At 33.3% G+C, this 25,880-nt stretch overlaps 1 pseudogene; it reads left to right on the forward strand.

Moving 5' to 3' along the window:
• Nucleotides 1–3,581: 3,581 nt before the first annotated feature.
• LOC110578443 lies at nt 3,582–25,880 on the forward strand (annotated as a pseudogene).

Consider the following 25,880-nt stretch of genomic DNA (forward strand, 5'->3'; position numbering starts at 1 on the left):
TTTGTAGTGTCTTTGTTTTGCTTTGATATCAGGGTAATACTGGTCTCACAGAATGATTTTGGAAGCATTCATTTCTATTTTTGGGGAATAGTTTGAGAAGGATAGATATTCTTTAAATGTTTGGTAGAATTCATCTGTGAAGCCATCTGGTAATGGACATTTGCTTTTTGGGAGTTATTTGATTACTGACTCAGTATTGTTACTAGTGATTGGTCTGTTCAAATTTTCTATTTCTTTCCAATTCAGTCTTGGAAGATTGTGTTTCTAGGAATTTGTCCACTTTTCTAGGTTGTCTAATTTGTTGGCATATAATTTTTCATAGTAGTCTCTTACAATTCTTTGTGTTTTTGTAGTATCAGTTGTTACTCTTAATTTGATTTTGAGTCCTTCTTTTTTCCTTTGTGAGTCTCCCTAAAGTTTTAAAATTTTGTTAATCTTTTCAAAGAACCAGCTTTTGGTCTCATTAATCTTTTCTATTTTTTTATGTCTATTTCATTTTTCACTCTGATCTTTATTTTCCTACTTCTATTAACTTTGGGATTTGCTTGTTTTGTTTTGTTTTGTTTTTTTCCCTAGTTCTTTTAGGTATAAGTTTACTGGGTTTATTTGATGTTCTTCCTGTTTACTGAGGTAGACCTGTATCACTATATACTTTCATCTTAGAACTATTTATGCTGCATCCCATAGGTTTTGGAGCATTATGTTTCCATTTTTGTTTATCTCAACGTACATTTTTTTTTAATTTCCTCTTTAATTTCTTCATTGAGCCATTGCTTGTTACTAGCATTTTGTTTAGCTTCCATGTGATTGTATTTTTCCAGTTTTCTTTTTGTAATTAATTTCTAGTTTCATAATATTGTGGTTGAAAAAGATGCTTGATATGATTTCAGTCTTCTTAAATTTATTGACTCATTTTGTGGCCTAAAATATGATCTGTCCTGGAGAATGTATTATATATACTTGAAAAGAATGTGTATCCTCTTGTTTTTGAATGGAGTATTCTATATATAACTGCTAAGTCCGTTTGTGTCATTCAAAGCCACAGTTTCCATATTGATTTTCTTTAGGTTCACCTATCCATTGATGTTAAGTGGGGTGTTAAAGTCCCCTACTATGGGGTGCCTGGGTAGCTCAGTCGGTTAAGTGTCTGCCTTCAGCTCAGGTCATGATCCTGGGGTCCTGGGATCAAGCTCTGCATTGGGCTTCCTGCTCTGCAGGGAGTCTGCTTCTTCCTCTCCCTCTGCCCCTGCTCATGTGCATGTTCTCTCTCTCTCAAATAAGTAAATAAAATCTTTTTTTTAAAGATTTTATTTATTTGACAGAGAGAGAGACAGTGAGAGAGGGAACACAGCAGGGGGAGCTGGAGAGGGAGAAGCAGGCTTCCCGCGGAGCAGGGAGCCCGATGCGGGGGTCGATCCCAGGACTCTGGGATCATGACCTGAGCCGAAGGCAGAAGCTTAACGACTGAGCCACCCAGGCGCCCCTCAAATAAGTAAATAAAATCTTTAAAAAAATTCACCTACTATTATCACTATTTCTCCCATTGTCTGTTAATATTTGCTTTATATATTTAGATGTTCTATTTTGGAAGCATAGTTATTTATAATAGTTATATCTTCTTACTGGATTGATCCCTTTATCATTATATATATATATATATGTATATAAGTTGATGGTTGCTTAAGTTTGAATACATTCTAAAAGCACTACATTTTTAATTCCCCCTCCACATTTTGTGTATATGTTACATTTTTCATCTTTATTTTTGTATCCTTTAGCTAATTATTATAGGCATAATTGATTTTACTACTTTTTTAAAGCTTCATACTAGTTTTATAAGTGATTGATCTACTCCCTTTATTATATATTTGCTTTTATCAGTGAAATGTTTTCCTTTCATGATCTTCTTCTAGTTATGGCTTTTTTGTTTTCCACTTGAAGAAGTCCCTTTAACATTTTGTATGGCTGGTTTAGCAGTGATAAATATCTTTAACTTTTGTCTGGGAAACCCTTTATCTCTCATTCACTTCTGAATGATAACCTTGCCAGGTAGAGTATTTTTGGTTTAGTTTTGTTTTTTTGTTTTTTTCCTTTCAGTACTTAGAATGTATCATGTCACCCTCTACTGGCCTGCAAAATTTCTGATGAAAAATCAGCTGATAGCCTTTTGGAGTTTCCCTTATGTATAACACATTGCTTTTTCTCTTACTGCTTTTAAAATTCTTTTTTTTTTTTTTAATCTTAAACTTTGACATTTTAACTATTGTGTATCTTGGTGTGGACTTCCTTGCATATATCTCATTTTGAGTTCACTGTGCTACTATTAAATACCTGTTTCCTTCCCCAAGTTAGGGAAGTTTTCAGCTATTCTTTTCTTCAAATAAGTTTTTTACCTTCTGGGATGCCTTAAATGTAGTATGCTGATGTTGTCCTAGAAGTCCCTTAATCTACCTTCATTTTTTAAATTCTGTTTTATTTTTATTTATTTATTTTTAAAGATTTTATTTATTTATATGACAGAGAGAGACAGCGAGAACAGGAACACAAGCAGGGGGAGTGGGAGAGGAAGAAGCAGGCTTCCCGCTGAGCAGGGAGCCCGATGTGGGACTCGATCCCAGGACCCAGGGATCATGACCTGAGCCGAAGGCAGACGCTTAACGACTGAGCCACCCAGGCGCCCAATTCTGTTTTATTTTTGCTCTTCAATTTGATTGCTTTCCATTACCATGTCTCCTAGAATTGCTAATCCATTTTTCTGAATCTTCTAATCTAGTGTTGAATCCCTCTAGTGTATTATTTTAGTTATTGTATTTTCCAACTCTGATTAGTTCTTTTTTTTTTATATTTTTGTTCTCTTCGTTGAAGTTCACACTGAGTTTATCCACTCTTCTTTCAAGTTCAGTGAGCATTTTTATGACACTTACTTTGAATTCTTTATCAGGTAATTTGATTATCTCTATTTAGTTCTTTTCCTGAGATTTTTTTCCTGTTCTTTTGGTTGAAACATATTTCTCTGTCTCTGTATTTTGTCTCCCTGTGTTTGTTTCTATGTATTAGATAGGTCAGCTATTTTCTCCTGGTCTTGAAGATAGTGCCCTTATGTATAAGGCATCCTATGGGGTCCAGTGGTACAATCCTCCCTAGTTACCAGAATCAGGTGCTCCAGGAATGCCTTTTGTTAGGCTTGCATGCCTTCCTGTTGTGAGTGGACTGTGACTGCTACATGTGTATGCTGGTGTGTGGGGCTGGGCCCAGCCTAGTTGGATGCGATGACTAGTTGTGACTACTGTATGCACACTGGTTGGCAGGGATGGCCTTTGGCACAGCTGGCTAAGAGGCCCAGCTGTAACTGGAGCAGGCATGCTGATGGGTGGGGTTGGCCCCCAGCATGGCCGGCTGGAGGCCCATCTGTAGCTGGTGCAGGCATGCTGGTAGGTAGGATTATCTCTTGGTATAGCTCACTGAGAGTTCTGGCTATAACTGTTGGTAGGTGTGCAGGTTGGCAGAATGTGCTTTGTAGTGGCACTGGTTCTGGCCATGGCTGTCCACTGGGTGTGGTGGGGTGGTAGTCACTGTGGGGGATGCTGGTCCTGACTACTGCTGTCCACTGGGTGTGGCAGGAAGGTATGCACTTTGCAAAGGTAGGTTTGTATGTGGGCTGGGTTTGCATGGCAACACTGGGGTGGGTGCAGCATCAGCAAATTAAATGGGAAGTGCCAGAATGGGCTTCCACCATCATCAGGCCAATTAGGCTGAAAGGAAGGCAACATTTGTGTTGCTGCTAGCTTATATTCCCTGATTTTCTTTTATATTATCATATTTTTTGGTAGGGATTTTACATACATGTATATTGTATATAATATATAATACATATATAATATATGGCATATATATAAAATATATACTATATATTATATATAAAGTATATACTATGTATAATATATGGCATATATATAAAATACATATATATAAATATATATATGCCATATATAAAATGTATTATATATATTATACATGTAATATATTATATGACGTGCCCAAGAGCACTTCCATTCCTGGAGAAAGTTCCTACAGTTCCCTGCCCATCCAGCACATCTTAAAATTAGTCAACAAATGGCCTACACTTATAACCCATGCTCTTTTGAAATTGCTGCCTCTGTGCTGGTTCTCAGATTAAGTGATATAGTGTGCTGGCCCGTTAAGAGCAGAGTCTGAATTTCTTATAAATCTTTGGTTTCATGCAGTTAAGCCCCATTGATTTTCAAAGCCAGACATTATGGGATTCCCCATAATGAATCCCATACAGATTCCCCATAATATCACCCATACAGATTCCCCAGGGTGGGGTGTGCCTGATGTAGGGCTTGATTTTCTTGCTCCTCAGGGAGAATCTCCATGCTTGTGATATCTCTCCTGCTTGTGGGTCACTGAACAGGGGGTTTGGTTCCCAATCATGTCTCTGCCCCTCCTACTCTTCTCACTGTGGCTTTCTCTTTATATCTTTAGCTGTGGAAGTGCTGTTCTATTAGTGTTCAGGTCATTTTCATAGTGAGTTACATTATATGTAGTTGTAACCTCAGTATGTCTGTGGGAGGAAGTGAGCTCAGGGTCCTCTGACTCTAACATTTTCCTTGACTTCTAATGCTATCTTAGTTTCAGTATATTAGTGTCCTTTGATTTTTATCAATAATAACTAAACAGTAAATATCCTGTTTAAAAACAGTAATTGTTAAAAATAGCAACTATTAACTGTTTAAAAACAGACACAGTAGGATTAGCAAAATAGTATAAACAGAGACAATTCTGTTAGGTCCACAATAAAAACAAACAGGTGCGGTGACAAAAACAGGTACTCATGGATTATACTTGGAATAATAAAAGAAATAGAATGTATCTGATCCTCATCTGTACACATAAATCCAATGACTAATCAGAGTGGTACTTTCTAATTCAATAAAAACTTCATCAACTAATACACACTTCACAAAGGAATGCAAAGATGAATGAGATATAACACATTTCTCATGTGAAGGAATATATAGTTTATTGGAGGAGAATGGAACATACTTAAAATACTCAGATAATTAGTAGGAGGAGAAAAGTGTTTTCTAAATTGAAACGTGTATTGTGCGGAAACCTTTTTACTTTGACATCATAAGTTCTGCCTCCATTAACCCTGTAAAAGAATATGCAAAGTACTCAAAAATATTCTTAAATGTTCTATGGCTACCTATAAATAGTAAGTTGTGTATTTCCTTTTAAGGGTGGAAAAAACATATTTCCATAGGAATTATTACTCCAAAATCTTAAAATTTTAAGTAAAAAAGTACATTCTGCTGAAACAAATATTAACACTATAAGTTAACTAACTGGAATTTAAATAAAAACCTGGAAAAAATACATTCTGAAACTCTATATTTTATTAGCCTAATTTGGTTCAAAATTGAAATACCTACATGTTTATGTGTGCACATGTGCATACATGTGCAAACAAAATCTTGTTTGAGTGTATATTTCCGGAAAGTTAATTGTGGTTACTTTCCATATGTGTTACTGCTAGCTTATATTCCCTGATTTTCTTTTATAATATCATATTTTTTGGTAGGGGTTTTACATACATGTATATTGTATATAATATATAATGCATATATAATATGTGGCATATATAAAATATATATTATATATTATATATAATGTATGGTATATGTAAATATATATTATATATAAAAATATATGTGCCATATATGAAAATATATCATAATATATATTATACATGTAACATTATATGAAATATGTTATATATGACATGTATTGTATACATATTATATACGTATAACATATTACATATATAAAAATGTATATATAATATATATTATTTTATAATTAGACATATTAAATAGTAGAAATAAAAGATCTTTTCCAGAATATAGAAGGATGAATATTTTTAAGATATGTTAAGTTTAAATTCTCTGTTTAGTGGGATAGTCAGTCATTGAAACCGTATAACACTTTTAACATCAAGGTGGCCACCAATGCATATAGGTCAAGTCCAAAGCAGAAAGTGAAGAGGGATTAAATATACATAGAATACAATTACAGAAAGCTAACTGTCAAATTTTCTGAGAAATCATATGTGCAAAATAACAAGAGAAAAATCTCAATGAAACCTGGTAAATATTTATTAACTATTTTTAAAAGCTTTTTTAGAGCCCTGTACTATACTTTGTGCATCACTGTATTTTAAAACATGACAGCAAAGCTGGTTTTTTTTTTTTTTAATGTTGAGAATCTTTGACACATTTATATGCTATGGAGACCTATGAAAAGTTTAAAATTTTAGTCAATCAACCAGATAGTTTATCTGCATGATGCCAATTGCTGTCACATGATTAATAACAGTCACATGATTAACTGTACTTTTAAAATTTTTATCCACGTGTTTGGCAAAGTGTAGGAACAATCATTATTTTATATGGTATTTTAAAGCATTTAATGATACCACATATTTGACAGCATACAAAATCTTATATTTCATGTAGATAACTCTATTAAAGACATAGCACAAAAGCACAAAATGTACTGTATGGCGTAAGTGTTCAAATCATTGTGAGTCTTGCACTTTTTATTATTTCTAGAAAATATTTTGTAGACTCATTCTTCCACCTATCTGCTATTCTGTTTCTTTGATTACAAAAGGCATGAGGAGAGCATTTATATTCAATTTTCTAAGTACCGAAGCTGCTTTGCAATGCTACCTCAGAAATTTGATTGGTAAAATAACTTAGAGATAAGGTATTTTTTGTCTTTGTATAACTCATATAATAGACTTAATTTACACAAACATTAGAAAATTTAATAAATATTTTCTTTGTGTATCAACACATTTTAATAGCACTTACAGCTATCATACAACAGCTATTTAACATTAGCTGTGTTAATACAGATCATAAGCACAACTTGCATGCTTTATGCAAATAGTAAATGAATAAATTACATTCTGATAAGAAACTCATAATTTTTTTTTAAAGGAATGAACAGGCTATTTATTTATTTATTTATTTATTTATTTTTAAAGATTTTATTTATTTATTTGACAGAGAGAGACAGCGAGAGAGGGAACACAAGCGGGGGAGCGGGAGAGGGAGAAGCAGGCTTCCTGCCAGGGAGGGAGCCTGATGTGGGGCTCGATCCCAGGACCCTGGGATCATGACCTGAGCCGAAGGCAGTTGCTTAATGACTGAGCCACCCAGGCGCCCCTAAAATTTTGAGAGCAAATTGTATATAGGCCATTTAAATAGATGATACATAAAAACGGAATTCAGTAAGTGACAAAGTTAGTTTAAAAGGATCTCAATATTTTCATTATGAATGTATATTTAAAAAATATAGGTTTTCTACATTTTTCTCTTTTACTGAACATCATAGTATTCAAAATGCTATGCATGATAATTACTGAAGTTGTTTTACTGCTTGGCATCTATTATGCATGCAGTTGTGAGTGCTGCATAAATGTTGCTGCCTGTCAACTTTTTCTTCCAAATTAAATATTTCAATTATCCAGAATGTGTTATCATTAAAACAAGGCACACCCAAGGTTTTCCTTTTCTCCCCCCATTAGTCTCATGAGCAAATTTGGCTTTAGTAAAGTTATAGAAATGGGACTTCCAAAAACCTTCCATGCAAAATTTAAAATATTGCAAAGAATCTCAAATATCAAGATGATTGGGGTCAGATAAAATAAATGAACTAAAACTGCTTTAAAATTATGTTATTTAGATACATACTTTTTATATATTTGATCACAATTCTTAAAAACTATAAATCTAAAATATTGGCTTTATTTACTCAATGTTTTGGAACTTTCTGAAGCTATATTCTGAAACCCAAATCTTTCCCTGACTCTTCTAATCTTGTTTATTCATCCGTTCCTTAATTTCCTCTTTAAAACAATTTTCTTCCCACATTATTTGTAATTCTCCCCTACACTGTCTAGCTAGTAGCTCAATAATGACTTTTACTGTGTTGTGACAACTATGGACACTAAGTAACTCTACTCAAAGTTAGTCAAAGTCTAACAATACTCTCTCCCTCTATTCTAAGCCTCCCTACTGCATGAAATTTTAAATCAAGGATGTTTGATAACTATGACATATGATGTTTTAGATTTAAAAAACAAATATTTCTGTTTATCAAAATAGACAATGTTTTTAGGTATTTAGTGAGAGACACTATAGGTGCATACTGATTATTAATATTATTTTGCAAACATTTTTTCTTCAAAAGAATTTTTTCAAACATACCTCAAATATTCAGTCTGTTCAGGTGCTTAGAAGTAGTTCTACCGAAAGGAAAAATGAAGACACTGATGCTACTCTAGAAAGTATGGCCATAGAAAGAGAAAATAATATTGTGTGAATATTTCTCTGTGTGTGTGCGCGCACGTGCGCACACGCATGCGTGTGTACCTGTGCATATACAGGTTTATTACATATTTTGGGAAAATCATCTTCCTCCCTTTTTTTAAAAAAATTCAGTTTTATAAGAGATTTAGTGTCTAATCACTATCACAGTTTGTAATTTTAATTTTTGCATGTAGGATCCTTTGCCAATTTATAGAGTCTTTATAGTTTTATATTTTTTCAGATAAGCACATTCTTTCTACACATTAGTCCTTTATTTTTGTATAATTTTTGGTTCTATGCCATTTTTGAGACTAGTTGTTAAACTTTCTGAGTACTTTTCTGCCCCTGGAGTTGGATTTAGAATGGCACAAAATTTCTTCTAAACTACAAGTAGAAAAATATTTTTATCTTCTAGGAGAAAAAAAAGAACAATTGATAGAATTTTAATTTATCATGACATTTAGAAATAGATACTCAGCATATTTTGGCTTAATATATAAGAAAAACAAGAAGATGAGCTATATACAAGTATTACTATCCTCCTCAGCAAAAAGTAAGTTTATATTAACATTCAAGATTTATAGACTAAAAATGGTTTGTCTTAAATGGTACAATTAAATCTGTACTTTGTGACGTAATCTGATTAAACGTGTGTTTTAATTTCTAATAGTTTTACATTTGTTCAATGAGATAAGAATATCATCCTTGAGATCAAAGACTTGGGAATAAGCAGGTGACTGAGAATATAACCTGAATCTGATAGAAAGGACCTGGAAGAAGTGAACAGGAACATGCATTTTGCTTATTCAGATATTTTGAGACTCCACACAAACCTGTTAGCTTTCCTAGTAAGAACAGAACAATCTTCTGTGTAGGCCCAACTGCAGCTATGTCTTTGGCCTAGTACATACATTAATCAATACCTCAGTGGTTTGAGTTACCTTTTTTTTCTTCTTCCCCTGAGGAGTAATGCAAAAGTTTTGCTGAGGAGGAATCCCCAGGTTCTGAGAATCTTTAAAGTTTGTATTTAGCTTGGAAGCTTAGAGTGTTGAACACTGACTGCATTTTTTAAAAAATTATTGTCCACATACCCAGCGTTCCTTGTCCCTTACTTATGTCATTGAACTATGCAGGGAGAATAGAACTATGCAGGTCTCTCTGAATATAAATTAACTCTTAAAAGCCAACCTAAAAAGTAACAGACATTTTGCATATTTCATGGGAAATTTTGTTTTCTTCTAATGCATATTTGTATTTCATGCTAACTTAGTTGTGCATTTATTTTGCAAAGTAGCCATTTACTAGGATTTTTATCACTTTTCAATTTGCATTACTTTCCTGGTACCACTTATTCCAAGTTTGACTTAATTTATAAGTACTTTGCCTGTAAGGCCACCCCAGGATATGTCATTTATTCCCTGAGTGTTATATTGGCACATATTGTCAATACTACCAAGAAATCAACCTGCCGATTATCAATGTCAAAAACAATAAAAAGCTGGGCGCCTGGGTGGCTCAGTTGGTTAAGCGACTGCCTTCGGCTTAGGTCATGATCCTGGAGTCCCGGGATCGAGTCCCGCATTGGGCTCCCTGCTCGGCGGGGAGTCTGCTTCTCCCTCTGACCCTCCTCCCTCTCATGCTCTCTGTCTCTCATTCTCTCTCTCTCAAATAAATAAATAAAATCTTTAAAAAAAAAAAACAATAAAAAGCTTTATACAGAGACTGCTAAGGGTGAAGTCCTACACTGTCTCTATATATAAGAATAATGAGAGAAGAGTTACCAAATTCAGTTTTCATGGCAGGTATATAAGAAATTCTTTCAAAATCTGTGTTCAAATTTATCTGAAATTTTTGAATTATAATGAAGGAAAACGTGGTTTATTCTAGAAAGAAAATTGTTTAATTCAATGTCTATATGCACATACTTACACTTATGGATAAGAGTATATAAGCCTATCTGAATGTATGTGTATTATATATATGGATACAGATATATATATGTTGATATTTATCACATGACACTGACATTTTAAAACTAGAATCTTAATTATTAAATACATTGTCTTGTTCCTCACTTAAAAAAAAAAACCCTCATATACAAAAAATCAAAAGAAGTATTGAGTGAAATTAAAGGTAATTTTCTAAATTCTTAAGGACCAATAAAGTAATTACTAAAGTGTTCAACTAATTTTAATAAAATTAATAAAATAATTATTTTTGTCTTTGCTTCCCCTGACACCTATTTCCTACATCCCCTTTCTCTACATTTCCTACATTTTCTCCTCATCCTCACCTATTGTCCCTCCCAACTTCATTCTCCTTCATTGCTACATTTTCCTTTCCTAGTTTCTCCCTCGTTGGCTACTATCATTAATGTTATTATCAGCATCTTCATAATTATTTACCTTCAAAACATCACATACTTCAATATCACATTAGGCCATTCAGGGATCATTTCAAAATATTAATATTTCTTATTTTTTGTGGTTATGGATTTTGATGCCATAACAGAAAACCTGATGGCATCTGGTATATATTTCTAAACATAATTCCAGTAGTGGAGAAGGTAAATTTGTAGTTAGTATTATCTTTTTTAAAGATTTTATTTACTTATTTGACAGGGAAAGAGGGAGAGAACACAAGCAGGGGGAGTGGCAGGCAGAGGGAGAGGGAGAAGCAGACTCCCAGCTGAGCAGAGAGCCTGATGCAGGGCTCAATCCCAGGACCCTGGGATCATGACTTGAACCGAAGGCAGACACTTAACTGACTGAGCCACCCAGGCACCCCTGTAGTTAGTATTACTTTAAAGAGGTAGCTGTACTGTTTGTAATTTCCTCCTCCTAAGCAGAGGTATTTTAACATTCTCCATTTTTCCCTTTTCAGTTGATTATCATCTTAATAGAAAATAATTATTTAGACAACTTGTGAAACATTTGATCATGAAAAATACGAATGCGATAGACAAAAATTTCAAAACAATACATTTTATATAATGCAGATGTTTCATGCTTTTTGACCCCCAAAATCCCTACAATATTCCATATGTATAGTCTGCCCCATAATCAGTTGAAGTAAACACACTCAAAAATACTATTTTAGTACAAAATGAAATCAAACAACCAAGTAAAACTCAACTTTGTTGCTTTATTGCTATTCCCTTCTCATTTTATGAAGATCAGTGCCTACACATTGGCGAGAAAAACTTGGATTCTACAACCTAAGAATAATGAAAAATGCATTTGTTTTTTAAAGTAATAAACACTATGAATATTTTTGTGCTTAACAGATTTCTACCAGAGGATTTTCATCATCTTTTTTTTTTAAGACCACTTTTTTACTATGATTCAACAAGAAATTAACAAATATTTAATAAATGCCTGCCATATACAATGCAGTGTGTTCCCTGTCCTTCAGTAAAGCCAGTATCTCAAGTGTATCTCAATATGTATTTTTCTATAGAAACACATTAGAAAGAGAAAACAATATTTAAAACAAACACAGAAACATTTACTTTACATCCCTAAGATATAGCAGCTTAACAATAAAGCTCTTCACTGTCACTTTAGGTCTTGCAGAGTTGGTTTCAGATATTCTCTGGTTGTGATGTATTTACTACTCCTTCCTCATCTCCCCATAAATTGTGTAGAGGTAACTCTATGCAATAGAAGAAAATTTAGGTTGATATAAAGAAAAAGAAAGATTTATAAGAGATCACGAGAGTCTTGACAGTCCAGGCACTTCTGCCAACACAATTCTTTTTCATTTTAAACTTTATCTGAGTCTAATTGGATTTTCTTCTTTCAACTGGGAGACTTGTGAATAGTACCAAAGAATGTCTTCTTTTACTTAGGTTGGGTTAAATCAATGAAGATCCAAGTATAAACATTTATGTATAAGTAATTAAGAGGTTTCTAGTAAAAATCAGAAGGAGAGTAAGGAAATTGCTCAACTGGGGCAAGGTTCAGTAAAGACAAAGTCCTTTGTAGGAAAATTTTAGTTTCATTGTGCAGAGATCTCTTGGAATAGTGTAAGTAGCAATTCAGAGTGGCTCTGACAAGACAGAGAGGAGCTGACACATTTGTCAATCTCTGGGTTACAAAAGGCTGAGGGGATGCTGGCTTACCCACCTGTTAAAACAGGTAGAATATGATCAGGCAGGTTTAAGGGCAGGTCCTTTGATAAGAAGGTGCAATTGCTATTAGGAGTGGAAGCACATCAGTAGCCATTGTACATGAAAGTGATAAGGAAACAGAAAATATATATGCATGGACAAAGTGAGCTTCAATTTTTACAAAAGAAGAGGTATAATCTCAGCTTCTGAATTATATGAACTTTGTTTTAGCTGGAAAAAAGTATAAAAAATAAACTAGAATAAATTTCACCCTTTAAGTGTACCTTTGATGAATTTTGGCAATTATATATAGTCTTATCTCATCAATCATGATACAAAGCATTTCTAACCAACTAAAATATAACTTTGGGCTCCTTTGCAGTCCATGCCTCCTCTGGCATGGACTGTTGGGAACCACTCATCGCCTTTTTCTCCCTATAATTTCACCTTTTCTATAATTTTGTATAAGTGATATGATGTTTATTTGTTTGTGTTTGTTTTTTTTGATGTAACATGATTTTTGAAATTCATCCATGTTTTTCAATGTTTAAATATGTTTGTTTTTGCTACGGAGTAATATTCTGTAAAATTAGGATATCACAATGTGTTTATTTACAAGTTGATGATGGCTGTATCATTGAGCATTTCAATCAGAAATCCCTAAGAGTTCTTTTTGCTGCACACCCTTGTCAACACTAGGTATTGTCAAGCATTTTGATTCTAGCAAATTTAGTAATTTGGTAGTATTATCTCATTATGGTTTGAATTTGAATTTCTGAGTGACTAATTTTGAGCACATTTTCATGTGCCTATTGGCCATTCATCAATCTTCTTTTGTGAATGGCCTATTCAAAATTGTTTTCCCATCTTTTTTTTTTTTTTTTTTTTTTTTGAGGAAGTGTAGTTTTTATTTTTTGTCCATAGAGGTATTCGGTTGTTAAGTATCATTTATTGGAAAGACTATCTTTTTTTTTCCATTTAACCAGCATGGCCTTCTATAGAATATAAATCCATCCTATAGATCTGTGATTATTTCTTCACTCTCTATTCTTTTTTATTGATCTATATATTGATCATTACCACTATGCACACTATCTATGGTGTATCTTTCAATGGCAAATGTATTCTGCTGTTTTGGGAGTATATAAATGACAGTTTGGTTAGAAGGTTGTTCAGGTATTCCATATTCTTACTAATTTTTTATGTTTTCCTTTCCTTTTTTTTTATTTTATATATATTTTTTAGTTTGACAGAGAGAGAGAGAGAGAGAGAGAGAGGGAACACCAGTAGGGGGAGTGGGAGAGGGAGAAGCAGGCTTCCCGCGGAGGAGAGAGCCCCATGTGGGGCTTGATCCCAGGATCCCAGGATCATGACCCGAGCCAAAGGCAGACGCTTAACAACTGAGCCACCCAGGCGCCCCTTTTTATGTTTTTCTAACAATTATTTATAGATGAGATGTTGAAATCTCCAATAATAACATTAGTTTGTCTATTTTCAGCTTAGAGTTGTCAGTTTTGACTGATCTATCTTAAAGCTCTATTATTAGGTTTTCAGAATTGTTGTGTCTCCTTGATGATTTTATCCTTCCCTTATTAAAAGACTCACCTCTCTATGGCAACTTTTCTTGGTATTGCCCAGTTTCTCTTGTCTGATAATAATACAATCAACAATATATTCCTGGTAACTTTCTATTAGTACTTGCTGATTTTTGTTTTCCTGTCCTTTTTTTTTTGTCACTATCTGTTTTTATATTTAAAATGCAAGTATTATAAATAGCATATAGGTTAGTCTTGCTTTTGGATCCGAATGAAACACTTCTACATTTTATTGAAGTATACGGTTCATTTAAATTAAAAATAATTATTGATATATTTAACTTTACCAACTTTGATTTATATTTGTCTTATCTTTTTCTATTTCTTTTTATTTATTTATTTAAATTTTATTTATTTATTTGAGAGAGAGAATGAGATAGAGCATGAGAGGGGGGAGGGTCAGAGGGAGAAGCAGATTCCCTGCTGAGCAGGGAGCCCGATGTGGGACTCGATCCCAGGACTCCAGGATCATGACCTGAGCCGAAGGCAGTCGCTTAACCAACTGAGCCACCCAGGCGCCCCTTTTTCTATTTCTGCTTCCTTTAGGATTAAATTTATTTTAAATATTCTACTTAATATCGTACTGGTTTTATCACTTTGTTTAGGTGTTGGCTCTAGGAATTACAGTTTTCAATCAAAAGTTATCACAGTCTACATAAAATTAATATTATATTCCTTCACATATAATATAAAAACCTTTCAAGAGCATACATTCATTTGCCCCTTTCTTCCTTTGTAGATTTCATACATTTTATCTATACATATATTAAATCCCACAATATATTGCTATTATTTTTAAGAGGTCAATAAATAGTGTTCATATTTTTTCTACATCCAAATCTCTATATGGTATTTTCCTTCTGCATTAAAAACTCTCTTAAAAGTATTTTCTCAGGGCGCCAGGGTGGCTCAGTCATTTGAGTGTCCAACTCTTGATTTTGGCTCAGGACATGATCTCAGGGTCCTGGGATTGAGCCCCATGCCTGGCTCCATGCTCAGTGGGGAGTCTGCTTTATAATTCTCTCTCTTCCTTTCCCTCTGCCCCTCCCCCTGCTCCCACTCTCTCTCTCTCAAATAAATAAATAAATCTTTCTTAAAAATTGAAGTGTTTTCTCTTTCAGGTTTCCTAGTTATAAATTTTGTCAGTTTTGGTTTTTTCTCTGTAAGATGTTTATACTCTTTTCATTTCTGAAGCATATTTATTACTGAATAAAGAAATTTATTTTGACAGTCCTCTCTTACTTCTTTGGCCCTTAAAACATTATCTTCTGGCTTTCATTGTTTCTTTTAAGAAGTTAGTGATATTCCTTATTTTTGTTCCTAGTATATAATGTCTCATTTTTATTTGGACTGTGTTTAATCTATTCTATTATCATTTCTTAGTAATTTGATTATGATCTTCCAATGTGTTTTTGTTTTGTGTTTATCCTGATTGGAGTTTGTTGAGCTGCTCAAATCATTAGGGTTATAGATTTCACAAAATTTGAAAAAAATGTCCACTATTTCTTTAAATGTCTTTTTTTCTGCCCTAATATTTCTCTTTATTCATGTGGGAATATTAATACATATATGATAGAGTTCTTGCTATTGGCTAAATTCAATGATACCTTGTTTGATTTTTTTTTGTCTTTTTTTTTTCCTATTTTATTTAGATAGTTTTTAAGTGGTTTCAAGTTCAGTTTGTATTTATTCTGAAATAGCTCATCTAAAGGTCATTTTTTCAAGAGAATTTATTGTTTAGCCCTATATGAATATGTTTGCAGCCCAGTAATTTATATTTGGTTCTCTTTCTTATATATTTGATTGATTATTGTATTGTATTGAAGTCCTTTATTTTCTCCTTTAATTCCCCTTGCCTTTAAATTCTTAAACATAATTGTAAAAAGTATTTTTAAATCTGTGTCAGCAAAATCCATCATGCTTATCATTTCTGAGTTTGTGTCTTTTGATTGGCTTTTGTCCTCTTTTTAAAATCAGTAATTTGCTATTTTGTACTGAACATTGCATTTGTTAGGCTATTAATGTTTGGATTTTGTTCTCTTAAAAGAAGGTTAAGTTTTTTTCTGGCAGGTAGTTGATTAATTTGCAGATGAGCTTGATTGTTTTGATCTTCTTTTTAGATTTTTCTGAGATAAGTCTGGGGTTACTTTCTCTAGGGCTATATGCCTTATTTTTAATGCATTGCCTTTCTGGGAGTTTACTGAATGCCTGGAGTATAAATTAGATCTCTCCACTCTAGCTCATGGGAATTTGGACATCTAGCAGCTGTGTTCAAACCCAAACAATTGTTCAGCTCACGTCTCTGCAGTAGCTCTTCTTTGGTAGATTTATTTTGTTTTTTTTTCTTTCCTTTCCCCGTCCCCCCCTTTCTTTTTCTTTTTTTCCTTTTGTTGTGGAGTGGTTAGCCTTGCAGAATCTCCTCCTATAACTCTCAGCTTAATATTTAGCTAAACAGTCAAGACAACTCCTGTGCATATCCCTGGAGTCCCTTCATTGTATAATCTCTTCTTCAGTTTTTGCCCCATAAAGCCAATAGCCTCAATAACATAACATTGATCTCTTTGGTTTCAACTCAGTGTGATTTTCTGCTCTATTTGGACTTGCTGCACTCCAGAAAGGTCTCTAGGCATAAAACTGAGGTTACAGAGCCATCTGACAGCTTTTCCTTCTTTCAGTGATAACAGTGTTGCTTTGCTTATCATGCATTATTTGAAAATAATTATCATAGTTATTAGGAGAGGCTAGTTGCTGACAGTTTTGCCATTTTAATCACATGTGGACATCACTATTTATTCTCTTTTTCTATGAGTTTTTATTTTTTAGTTGAAGTAGAGCTGACACACAATGTTACGTGTGTCAGGTATATAAAATATTGATTTGACAAATCTGTATAGTTATGCTCACCACAAGTGCAGCTACCATCTGTCACCATACAACGCTATTACAATACCATTGGCTGTATTCCCTATGCTGTACCATTTATCCCCATGATTTATTCATTTCCTGACTGAAAGCCTGTATCTCCCACTCCCCATCATCCATTCTGCCCATCCCTCCCACCCTCCCCTCTGGCAACCATCAGATTTCTTTGTATTTATGGGTCTGTTTCTGCTTTTTGTTTGTTTTATTATTTTAAGATTCCACATATAAGTGAAATCATAGTTTTTATCTTTGTCTCACTTAGCATAATATCCTCTAGGTGTGTTGTTGCAAATGACAAGATCTCATTCTTTTTTATTGCTGAGTAATATTCCATTATATATTTATATTTATAAATATATATGTATATACACACACATACACACATAACCATCTTCTTTATCCATACATTTATCGATTGGATGTCCCTAAATTTTTAAAGTGAGTTTTTCAACCAATTGTTTTGATTAACTGGACAGGTTTTCATAGTTTTTGAGCAATATTTTTTGATATATAGACATCCTTGGAAAATCCCCTTCATAATTAATGACAATTTTCAATGGGGAAAAAAGAATAGTATACTTTTAGCAACAGCAAAAAGAGAATGGTATATTTTTATGGTATTATCCTAATAATAATATTAGGGCTTATGGTATAAAGTCATTACTGAAAAAAAGAAAACTTTCAGAATAATGTCTATGTCATTTCTCATTAATGTAGTGTTCTAAAGATCACAACATTAAGTGTATTTGTGAAAATTAATACTGTGTCCTTGATTTGGTTAGTTATGTCTCAAGGTGAAATAATCATGAAGAGCTCAACTTTACAAAATAGGTTACTGAGTATACTACAGATAGGTAAGAAATAGTGAGTAGTGACCTAAATCTGAAAGCTGTCTACCCAATTACTTCTACTTGCAACATCTTTCAAAAACTAGTTAAAAAAATCAACTAACCAATGAACAGAAAAAGCAACCCAAGGAGAGAGTGTGATGGTTAATTTTATTTGTCAAATTGGCCAAAGAACCCATATATTTGAATACCACCCGGATGTTGTTGTGACAGTATTTCCTAGCGGAGATTAACATTTAGTTCCCTTTACTTTGAGTAAAGTAAATTACTCTCCATAGTGTAGGTGGGCCTTATCCAGTTATTTGAAGTTCTTAACAAAAAAAGGCTAACGTCACCTGAGAAAGAGGGAATTCTGCCTCCAGTCTGTCTTCAGATTGAAACCGCAACATCAACTCTTCTCTGGGTCTCTGGGCTGCTGACGTACACTGCAGATTTTGCACTTGTCAGCTTCCACAATTCTGTGAGCCAGTTCCCTTAACTTCTCCCCCCACCCTCTCTTCTCTCTTTCTCTATATATATACACACAACCTGTTTTGTTTGGAGAACCTGACTAATTCAAAGGCTATCCTCGTTTTCCTTAGCTATATGCATATGTTCATGTTTCATCTCCTTTGCTACTAATTCTTATATGCTGTTATATTAATCTCCAATTATTTTATTTACATAGAGTTTCTATCACAAATTAACATATAAAATTCCCTACAACTGAGATAGTATATAATACCACTTTTATATCTGTGTTTATTCCATTTTTTAACTACACAAGTAAAATGCCAATATATGTAAAAAATAATCCTTTTGCTTTTTATTTTGCTACTGACTCTTGTGAATAAATATGAATCATCCCGATACATTAATAAACCTCAAAAAGTATGTGTCTGAGTATGTGTGTTAGGAAAGAAAAATGAAGTAATACCAATAGTAGCTGTTTCTAATGACTCTCAAAAGAACCAAAAACTAAATGAAATGTTTGTCCTGTATCTGTTCATGAGTGTGCTTAAAAGATGTATTACAGCTCTGTTTATCATGATTAGTATCATGGCATAATATTTTAGATTGTTTTCAATTCAATTTAAAGAAAGAACAATGCCATATCTATTTTAAGTATACTGTTGTTTTGTACCGAAAGTCAATATAGGTAGGTTTACTTTTACTGCCAGTTTATTTTTAATGAGAATATTTCAATGACAACCACGGTAGGATATTCTGATTGTCTTCAAATTAGGGAAAGAAATTGTACTTCATAATTTACTTTTGCCTCTCTACTTCAGAGAATATCCTTTGTTTCTTAGAACTACAGTTTCCTATAAATGATGATCTTCATCTTTCTTTAAATTTCTAAGAGGCAAAGACTAACTGGAAGTTTGTATTCACCTATTTTATTTTCTTGGGAATTACTTGAGACAGAAGTTTCTTTCTCTTTTTCTTTTTTTATTGGCAAATTCACAAATTGAAGCAAATCAAATCAATTTCTAAAATATAGGCATAAAATATAGGAGGATAAAATATAGACATAAATCCACTGAACACACATATAACTAATATACACACTCTGCCCGTATTCTGAATGATTTCAGCTAACACTACTCCTCTGTCCATAGGCACATGTAATGTCAATGCAGGCACTTGGAGACTTAGCTGTCTTCTTCTTTTTGTTCTTCTTTTTTTTCTCTAGGCTCTGCAACTTTTAAGTTTTTCATTGACTCCACTAAGCTTCTCTTGAGCTTTCTAGGTTTGACAAAGTTGTCCTCTGGCATGTTTTTGCCAGCTGTCATGGCTCATAGTGCAATTTAAGCCTCTGTTGCACACTATTGTAAATCCAGGTAATGAAAGCCACAAACTTCTCACAAGCGTTATAAAGCTGACATCTGTCAAGATAAATATTGTGCAGTCAGCAAGGAGGGGATGGCTTAGATGGCTTAAACAGTTAACCTTGATATTTCATTTGAGAAGGCTTTAGATGCTCCTTCAAAGTATGGTGGTCTGCATACGTTCTTATGTAAAATCTGCAGATCACTTTCATGTTGTTAATAAGTAATAGTTTAAGTTTTTAAAAACATATTTGTGTTTTGGATAAAAAAGGATGAATTATTTCCTAAGCCCATGATTTAAAAACATGGTATGATTTTCTGGGTAAGTTTTTTTTTTTTTTTAATTTATTTACTATTTTATTATAATATTAATACCTATTGCTTAAATAAAATATATTCATATGTTAAAGTATACACATGAGGAATATCACAACCCTTTCTTTGTTTTTTAGTAATACTTTATGTTCCTTTAATATTCTTTTATTTTTACATTGAATACTATATGCAAATTTGCATCTTCTTATATTTCAGTAAAATTTATGTCATAAACATTTTCATGTTAATGATGTTAACATAACTAGCTAACTAAATTCTAGCATGAAGTTACCATATAGCTTTCTGGCTATTACTTACAGTGTTCATAGAGTGCTTTAATTACAACTAATAAAGCAACTGTACAAATAAGCTCTAACACTGACCATTTCTTATGGGTCAGATTATTTCCTATATGATGTATATAATCCCATTTAATTCTAACAATCATCTAGTCATATTATTATGTATTATATAAATTAAGTAATATACAAATAATTATATAAATAACCATTATGTTATTATGTTTTCTCTATGTTATAGACAACAAAGCCAAAGATTAGAGGAGTAAAATAAAATGGTTGAGACAACACAGCCAATAAGGGCAAAACCTGGCACTTGAATGCATTCTTGTAAACATCTTTAGAATTAGTTCTTGTAATACCCCATATATACCACTATGTAACAGGAAAATGAAGACTGATTTTTAGTTATAGCACACAGGCTATGAGAAGATTATTCTTTCACTCTATCCTACTCCTTTAGTATATCCAGAGAACACTGTAGAAACAGAACACTGATCACTATGAAAAGAAATTACAGCTGATTATGTAAGAATAAAGAGACAAACGTTGGTCATTCCCCTTGAGCACAGAAAAAAAACTAAAAGAATATGCTTTTTGCTAAGGTATAAGCAAAAAGAAATGAGAATGCTGTAAGAATTATAGTCTCTCTTATCAAGCAGTGAAACACCAAAGATCAAGAGTAGACCAGAAGAAATGTTATTGACATAGACATGCTTTTTATCACTATTTTTTAAGGAGGGAAATACTGAAAACTGGTTTGGAACCCATAAAATCCTTTAGAATTTTTCCATATAAGTATGTGTATAATGATTGACCCATATTCTACATGTGTAAATCTTTTGGTATACCTGTGTGTGTGTGTGTGTGTATGTGTGTGTTTAAACGGTAACTAACAAGACTTAATTATTCTGTTTATTTTTGTAGGGAGATTGGAAATAAAAGAAAGAACCTGTCATTAGAGTCTAAATTGTGGTACTCTCATCTATCACTTTATTGTGAGAAAGAATAAGGAAGAACTTGATGAAGTCAGACTGAGTAACTCTGGGGGGTGGAGTTGGGAGGAAAAGCTAATATAGTATGCTCTTGCTCTTTACTATAAGGAGCTAAATAAGATTAACATACATATTTAATTTCTCAAGAGAAACAAGAATGAAATATGAACTATTTAATTTTGTATAAAACTTAGAAAAAGGGGAATACAGAGAAGTAGTTACATTTATATGATTTTGACTTTGAACCATATTTCTTTTACATTTCCAAAAATGAAATTCACCCACAAAAATAGGAAAATACCTTAAAAAGTAGGAAAAATAGGGGTACCTGGGTAGCATAGTCGGTTGAGTGGCCAACTCTTGGTTTCAGCTTGTGTCCTGATCTCAGGGTTGTGAGATCCAGCCCTGTGTCAGGCTCCCTGCTTAGTGGGGGAGTCTGTTTGGGATTCTCTCTCCCCCAGCAGTGCTCATGTGCTCTCTCTCTCTCTCTCTCTCTCTCTCTCAAATAAATAAATAAATCTTAGGAAAATAGGAAAAATAAATGCAAAATTAAACACAAACATTAGAAAGTAAGTCCAACTCTACATTAAATTGATAATACAGCTGTAAGCCATAAATAATATTTCAAGTAACTTTAACACAGTTCTCTATATGCATTTGAATATATATATATATATTTATATATGTAAACAAAATGAACTATAAATATACTTTTGGTACATTTTCAGTAAAAATGCAAAATAGGTTTATTGTTAGTAATAATGTTGACAATGTAATTTTAAGCTACATTAAAGTACATTCTTTTAAACTACAGTAAATTATTATAAATGAATTTAAAATTATTCCATAATGTATGTTATAAAAAAGTATGTAAATATACTGAGGTTATTTGGAACTAGTTTTAATAGTATAAAAGTATTAAATAAAATAGTTTTTATAGCATAAAAGTACTAAATAAAATAAATAAAAACCTTGTTAAATTTGCGTTAGAAATAAGAATGTAAATTGTAATTTAAAGTGTATATATTCCCTGTTTTTTTGCTACTGAAATAATCTAGAAACCGTGACCTCCCAGGAGTAATATGTACATGTAGCACCCAGATCTTGATTCTAAAAACCATTCTCCAATATAATGAGGAGGTGAGACTTGAAGAAATAGCTATTTCCAAGTCTGAGAACAGGGAAAATAGAGAAAATGAAAAATGCACACAAGGAACTGATCAAATATGAATGTATTCATATCAAAAGGACACAGGAATGGGGTTGTCAATTTGTGTGGAAAACTATATATATATTCATATACATATATATGTTTATATTTCTTATATATGTTTATAATATATATAAATGCTTTGTTTTTTCAATGCTATACATCTTAAAAACTTGATTAGTTCTTCCAGCATGAATAATATGATATCAACTTTAATTTTGGCATATATACTTAGTTGATCTTTCTGTTCTGTTTATTTTTAAACTTTTTGTATCATTTTGTTTTAAAATCCTATTGTGCAAAAATATATAGCCTTAGAGAGGAGACAGTAAGATTCCAATAGGAAGGTAGTGTGTTTTAATCAGTAGGCTTAAACCATTCATATGCATACTGATTTTTGATGAGTTTAAATATATTTCTTATTTTTGTTTTATGTTGTCTTATTTGTCATTTTATTTGCTTGTTTTATATGTGCCATTTCCTATATTTTGGTGATTTTAGTTTTCATTGCTTCATTCTGTTAAAATATTTAAACCTACATATTCTACTTCAAAATTTTCTTATTAATTTTATGTACATATTTGACAGATAATATTAAACTTAAATTTTCTAATAAAAGCTGACGTTTAATATGACCAGTTTTACTCTCTGCAAGGACATTAGTACCTATTTAATTTTATCTCCTTTTTTTTCATCCTTTTTTCCTATAGACACACAGACATACACACACATACATACACATATACACACACCATAACACAAAACCTTGTTATTGTTTTCATCTAGGTTGTAGTTTAATTTTTAACCAAAACACTTCTTTAAAATAATTACTACTTATTTAGATATATTGCAAGACATATTTGTGGTAGTAAATTCTTGAATAGTATTATTCAAATGCCAATAAGCTAATTAAATAATTTATAGAAATAGAGCATATCAAGAATGGAATATTTTTTTAAAGATTTATTTATTTATTTTAGAGGGGGCAGAGGGAGAGAGAGAAAATCTCAAGCAGACTTCCTGCTTAGAGTGAAGCCTGATGTGAGGCTGGATCCACGACCCCAAGATCATGACCTGAGCCAAAATCAAGAGTCCCATGACTGACTGAACCACCCAAACATCCCAAGAATGGAATATTTTGTTGTAATTAATAGTGAAGCGATTTATCCACATCAGCATATATTTAAAATACTCAAAATATATTGTAAATGAAAAAAATAATTTGTATGAAGATATGTATTTTAGGATACCATTTTATTCAACCTCTATCAATAGTTATGTCTAGAGAGATGCCTCAGTAGATAAACAGGTAGGTATATATACATAAACACACTTATCTTCTGAAAATAGGCACCATTATTTTATAAACACATTTGCCTTTATTGATGGGAACTGGTACAACATATTACATATACATTTGTAATGTTGAAATTTCGCCATGTTTATGTAATATGTAGAGAAATCATATTCAAAATGTCTACCATAAAGTGACAATTTTAAAAGAAGCTCTTACAGTCAATGGTTATATGCTACATGGGCATCTGGGCAAAAGTTATTTAAAAAATTAATTCATTGATAAAGAAAAATATATGTTCCTAAAATAAGAGTTGAATCTTCACGATCAGTGAAATGTGATTTGCCTATAATTTTGTCATCTCTAATTTTTGCAAAACATTTAAAAATAATCTGATGGAGAATATGAGAAAAATGTTACTGAGGTGAAAATTGGTGCTTAATGGCAATACATATATCAACCTTCAGTTGGTATGAGACAGTGTAATTAATCATTGGTATAGAGTTTTAGCAAGTTTATGTGAGTTCCAAGTAAGAATATGTTTAACGATACTCTGCCCTTTATCATAAGAAATGTATTTCTTCTGTTTTTATTTTCCTTCAATTCAATATTAAGAATTATGTTGACTTGAGGGACACCTGGGTTGCTCAGTCACTTAAGTGTCTGCCTTCAGTTCAGGTCATGATCACAGGGTCCTGGGATTGAGTCCCACATCGGGCTCCCTGCTTAGCGGGGAGCCTGCTTCTCCCTCTCCCACTCACCCCTGCTTGTGCTCTCTGTCTTTCTCTGTCAAATAAATAAATAAAAGCTTTTAAAAAATTATGTTGATTTGAGTTTCTGAGGATCACGTCTTTGGGTCAGGATTTCTGATCCAGAGACAATGGCCCCAATGGGATGGAGGCTGAAGGGGTCATTGAGAGTAACTGAAATGAGATTGACAGCTTTGATGACATGAACTTCTCTGAGGCCCTTCTCTGTGGCATCTATGCCTATGGTTCTGAGAAGCCTTCTGCCATCCAGCATTGAGCCATTCTTCTTTGTATCAAGGGTTATGATGTGATCACTCAAGCCCAATCTGGGACTGGGAAAACAGCCACTTTTGCCATGCCAATTCTGCAACAGATTGAATTGGATCTAAAGACTACACAGACCTTGGTCCTGGTGCCCAATAGAGAGTTGGCTCAGCAGATACAAAAAAGGTAGTCATGGCCTTGGAGGATTACATGGGTGTCTCTTGCCATGCCTGCCTTGGGGGGACCAACGTACATACTGAGGTCAGAAGCTGTAGATGGAAGCTCCCCATATCATCATGCATACCCCAGATCATGTGCTTGATATGCTTAACTGGAGATATCTGTTTCCCAAATATATCAAGATATTTGTACTAGATGAAGCTGATAAAATGTTAAGCCATGGATTCGAGGACCAGATCTATGACACATTCCAAAAGCTCAACAGCAACACCCAGGTGGTTTTGCTGTCAGCTACAATGCCTTTTGATGTACTTGAGGTAACTAAAAAGTTCATGAGGGACCCCATTCAGATTCTGATCAAAAAAGAGGAGCTGACCCTGGGGAGGGTATCTGCCAGTTCTATATCAATGTGGAATGAGAAGAATAGAAGCTGGAAACTGTGACTTGTATGAAACCCTGACCATCACTTAGGCAGTCATATTTCTCAACACTTGAGGGAAAGTTGATTGGCTCACCAAGAAGATGCACACCTGAGAATTCAGCATGTCCACCATGCACAGAAATATGGACCAAGTGGAATAAGATGTTATCATGAGGGAGTTCTGCTCTGGCTCTAGCAGAGTATTGATTACCACAGACTGGCTGGCCAGAGTCATTGATGGACAGCAGGTTTCTTTAGTCATCAACTATGACCTTCCCACCAACAGGAAAACTATATCCACAGACTCGGTCAAGGTAGACAGATATGGCTATAAGGGTGTGGCTATTAACATGGTGACAGAAGAAGAAAAGAGGATTCTTCAAGATGTTGAAACCTTCTACACCTTCATTGAGGAGATGCCTCTGAATGTTACTGACCTCATTTGGGGTTGTCTTGGTACCTAG

This window comes from Neomonachus schauinslandi, chromosome 1, assembly GCF_002201575.2.
Source record: "Neomonachus schauinslandi chromosome 1, ASM220157v2, whole genome shotgun sequence".
NCBI lineage: Eukaryota > Metazoa > Chordata > Mammalia > Carnivora > Phocidae > Neomonachus > Neomonachus schauinslandi.